Source organism: Brassica oleracea, unplaced genomic scaffold (genome assembly GCF_000695525.1).
Source record: "Brassica oleracea var. oleracea cultivar TO1000 unplaced genomic scaffold, BOL UnpScaffold01235, whole genome shotgun sequence".
Classification (NCBI taxonomy): domain Eukaryota; kingdom Viridiplantae; phylum Streptophyta; class Magnoliopsida; order Brassicales; family Brassicaceae; genus Brassica; species Brassica oleracea.
Genome location: NW_013617785.1, coordinates 1 through 4,862, shown reverse-complemented (window position 1 = coordinate 4,862; position 4,862 = coordinate 1). Strand labels below are relative to the sequence as shown.

At 29.1% G+C, this 4,862-nt stretch overlaps 2 long non-coding RNA genes across 4 annotated transcripts; one reads left to right on the top strand and one right to left on the bottom strand.

Annotated features, from left to right (window-relative positions):
- Positions 1 to 1,744: 1,744 nt before the first annotated feature.
- On the top strand, positions 1,745 to 3,679 carry LOC106321116. Of its 2 annotated transcripts, none has more exons than XR_001265994.1 (3): positions 1,745 to 1,925; positions 2,035 to 2,155; positions 3,233 to 3,679. It is a non-coding gene; the product is annotated as an uncharacterized LOC106321116 (long non-coding RNA). The 2 variants fall into 2 exon arrangements; XR_001265993.1 differs by having other exon boundaries at positions 3,087 to 3,255.
- LOC106321117 lies at positions 2,150 to 3,261 on the bottom strand. 2 transcript variants are annotated; one of them, XR_001265996.1, is made up of 4 exons: positions 3,172 to 3,261; positions 2,950 to 3,012; positions 2,704 to 2,863; positions 2,150 to 2,585 (listed from the first exon to the last, which is right to left on the bottom strand). It is a non-coding gene; the product is annotated as an uncharacterized LOC106321117 (long non-coding RNA). The 2 variants fall into 2 exon arrangements; XR_001265995.1 differs by having other exon boundaries at positions 2,150 to 2,863.
- Positions 3,680 to 4,862: the final 1,183 nt, after the last annotated feature.

Sequence of the window (4,862 nt, the reverse complement as noted above, 5' to 3'; positions counted from 1 at the left end):
AACCAACTGATTAGTTTAGTTAACTACATTCAATTCTAAATAAACGTAATAGGCATTAAAATTTGGTTATTAAATGTTCCAAAATTGAGTTATTAATTAGACAAAGTCTGAAAAAGGAAGTTAGAAACTTTAAGTAATCAAGTTAGAAAAAGGTAAGAAGTTTTTGTACTTCTATTTTAAAAGAGTACTAGATTTTAACGAATAAACTCTATATTATACTTTTGCTGTAAAAAATTATTATTATTAACTGTTTGTATAAACTTAATATATTATGTATATTTTTAGTAGTGGTTTCATACGTTTTGGGTGTGCATGATTTATATTAAATGATTTAAGCTTTGTATGAAATGAAATGTGATGCATGAAATGTGTTTTTGGTACAATATATCAACATTATAATACAAACAATCTTTATCGGTGTTTTTTGTTAAAAATATAAATATATATATATATATAATAAGTATTCACATACTGAGTAAAATATGTTATCAAGATTTATGAAATGTTTAACAATTTTAATACTTTGATAAAGGTTTATTATAATTAATTTTGTTAATATATTAAATAGGTTTGACAAAATTATTCAGTCCATTTATTACAAAATTCTCAACATGTTTACGTGGGCTTCCGACAGCAATAATATAGAGTTGATTACACTAAGAGACACTTTTTGACTTTCTATTACACTTAGAGACACTTCTTACATGTGACATACTTTGTTGTGGACCAGAAACAGATTGTGGACAATTTTGCCCTTAATGGAAAAGACAGTTGTGGATGTGTGATTTGTGGACGAGTGATGTGTGGTTGGATGATTTGTGAACGGGTGATGTGTGGATGAGTGATGAGTAATGTGTGGATATGTGATGTTAATGTGTTTATAGTAGATAAGTGGACAAACTCTCTGTTTTGATTCCATAAAACTATACAACAATACGTGGAGATGGACTCATGTTACTAAAATTATACCATAAAACGTGGACACGGACTCTGTTATCTCCAATACAAACACTTGGCTTCTTCAGCTCAATTGATAAATTATATGCAGTTAAACTTCAATCAAGATGAGAAAGAGATGATATTGTGAGTATGAGCGGAGAGAAAAATTGAAGAAGCGTTTACCTTTCGTCGGAGAGTAATAGATCTTGCATGTCAAAGATTTCTGATCTAAGAAATTTGCGCTTTGTCATGATGTGGATGGACGTAATTTTGATTAGAATTAAATTTAGATCCGGAGATGATGAATGTAATCGAATGAATATTGTCCATGTCCAATTCTGTTAAGATGTTCATGTCCACAACTAATTTATAATTATGTTATTCACGCTTTGGTGTCCACGTCCACATTTTGTTTACACATTAATATATATAATATATATATATATGAACATGGATCTTAAAAAATAAAGAATTTTATATATAGTTTATTATGATAATTATTTTTGTTTAATATATTTTAGAACTTGAGATAAAAGTAAATAAATACACAAAGTAGAATAAGAAAAATAATAAAATGAAATAAGAAGAGGAGAGAGATTCTCTTTAGTTTAGAGTCATAAGAGTCTTTTTGACAAAAGAAAATGTGTTTTAAGTGATAAGTGTCTTGTAGTGTAATTTGAATGCGGGAAAGTGCCTCTAAATGTAAAAAATTCAATAATATAAGAACAAAAACATAAAATATATGTTGCTCAAAAGAAAAAAAAAAATAAATAAAATATCTTCATTAGTTTTGAAAAAGGTCAGACAAAAAATCAATATTGACCGTCAATTTGCTAAAAAAGAAAGAAAAGTCATTCGAATCTTCTATGCCGAAAGCTCATCTTCATCAAACCTCCATTTCGAGAATCGATGATCGATTTCTCAAGCGCTATAACCGTCCTCACCCTAACCGATCTAAAGAGAGTACAACAAATCGAGTGGATCAGGTTGATTTTTTTATTCATCGAGAGAAAGTACATTTTTGTTTCCTTCATCTATGATTCAAACTATCTTCTCTTTAGTTTCTTGATGCTTTTTCTTAACATGCAAAACCAGATCATTGATAACCTGGCGGGTAAATATATGTCATCTCCGATCAGATCCGGTTTGACTCAGCAAAGGATCGAAGATTTTTTCAAATAGCCAACAAAACAAATCAAGTCTTTACATACCGATGGTTTGAATTTAATTTTTTTGGTTGAAGTATTAACCGTAATGAAAATCATTTTTTTCTCTGCATTACATGAATTATTTTTGGAAAAACTTTGCTGACTGCATGATTGATGACACACGTTTACATAGTTGTAGTTTTTGGGGTAGTCTGTGTACTCGATGTTCAGTATCACTAATACTTTACTCTTTAATCATTATATTATAACTCTTACCAATATGTTTTTTGGGGTAGTCTGTGTACTCTATGGTTTTTTTTTTAATTTTCACCTTGCTTTCACACATCTTTCTAATCCTTGCCATCATAGACTCAATGTTTGCTTTCTCTGATACAGCTTCTCTAAATAAATCTTGAGCATGATCGGAAACATTTGATACTGTATCACTTTCTTGACTGCTTAAGTCGTAAAAGTGATCATCTTGTCCTTCAGATGGAACTGCCACATATAATTTCAAATAGCAAAAAAAACTTATAATAATTGACTGTTCATAATAAACATATTTGAGTGCTCAAGATTTATATCTTCAGGGAAGATGTTATTATCTGAAACATACCCAACCTGGGATGGATTCGTAACGTTGGAGTTATTAGTTACAGTTACTGCTGTCTGCCTTAGTTTAGGAGTAGACTTAGCACCATCTTTTCTTAAAACATGACTGCTTTGCTTCACACCAGATTGTAACATTGTTTTGCTCTGTATTATTTGCTCAGTTGCTGGTTTGCCAAAGACATTTTAGTTATTAAGATTTTGCTAAAAGTACACCAAATCAAAATGAATATCTGAAAGTAGCAACACATACCTTTCAAATCTGTGTTAAGTCTGCTCCTCTATGAAGCTGGATATTTTGTTGTATTTAGTGTATCTGAGGAGCAAAAAGTGTGTTATAATATATGCACGTCCATGTTTACAAAATTGATGTAAATCTTACTTTTGCAGTGTATAGATATTGGATCCGACATATGACCAGCTCGTAACTGATAGCCATCATATTACAGACAAAAAGCACCTCAAAATTGTTTACCTTCTTGTCAGAGAAAATGATTTCCATTGTCTGACCGAACTGTTCACTTTATTGTTTCTAGGTGTGAAAAAACTTTGACTTGGATCCACGTTTCAGTTTGGTATGCCGGACATGTATGATAACTTCAGTGTAGGCTTCATTTTCTATGCCTAATTTTTTCAAGGTGTTAGGTTGAATGGGTCGATTAGATAGTATATATAGCAAAAGGAAAAGATTTGGTGAGAATAAAGAGAGATATTAAAGATTTTATTTAAAAGATTGTTAGTAAGATATGCCTTGCGAGTTGGGTTTTGGTATAAATTAGGAATATAATATTTTTGGATTCATTATGGAAATTTAAATTAATTATTAAACTTCAAAGGGATGAAATATATTGGTGGTTAGCGTAATTAATGACGTATGTTGCGTTATTGTTGAGAGAATATGCTTAGAAAATATGGACCTGTTATTGACTTGATAGATTTTTGGTAATCCGTTTCGCAAGGCATATTTTTATTTGCATATTCTGTTGTTTGTGTGAGACATTTTCTATTGATAAGATCAATAAAAAAATTTATTAACGATTAATAGTATTAAGTTGGAAAATTGATAGACAATCATTCAAAGTTCCATAATTCGTTTGTGCTCATCTAATTATTATTATTATTATTATTATCATATTGTAAACGGAAATGTATAATATGCAATAATATATTCACGGATCAATATGAGGTTTATGGTTTGTTTTTGCATGGTAAACAATTTGTTATATTGAGGCAACATTTCTAGGGTTTATGGATTCACTTGAAATTACGCGCTGTAGGGTTTATGGATTCGTTTGCTAGGTATACGATATACAGTGGGGCAATCCGTTTTTTTTTTAAGTTCATGCTGCTCAGATGATAATTCTAATATCAAATTGTTATTCAATGGACTTGGTATGCAATGAACAACATCCTATCAATGTTTTAGGGATACAATACTTATAATTTATTATTCTTTAGGGAAAAATAAATGTTAGTTAATTTCGTCAGTATTCCAATCAAAAACGTTTTTGAAAGACTTAAACGTAAGTGGGCCAAAGCAATCTAACTTTTTAACTAAATAAGTGGAAAAAGATTACACAAAATTAGGAGAAGGTTACTTGGGAGGCTTCGATTTATTGGAAAAAACTCAAAAAAATATTTTAATCAAAATCATAGCTTAGAAATAATCCAGTGGCAGAGTCTCGTAAATATTGCTAAAACAGGAGGACACCTTAAAAATGAGTTTTCTGTTTTAATAGTATTGATATTTATATTATGTTACAATGATCCCTTAAACATTATTTCTAACAATTAAATATTGACATGACATATTAAATATGATGATATGGATCCTATGTAATTATGACATAGCTTAATACAATTATAACATGAATTCAATTATAGAAATTCAAATATAAAATAATAAAAATATGGTAGTTACCATACAAAAATTATACGCAAAATAAATTAAATATATTAGATAATATTTATTATGAACTTACCCACTAAACAAGTTAATAAAAATAAATAAAAAATATTCATTTATTTTATTAGTATTTTATATATTTTTAATGTTTCTGATGAGAAACATCATATATGTTAAAATTGTAATAAGATATTCACTACAAGAAAACATAATCTTAACGAGGACGGTTTTTCTCGTTATTTCGTCGTAAAAGAGGCTTT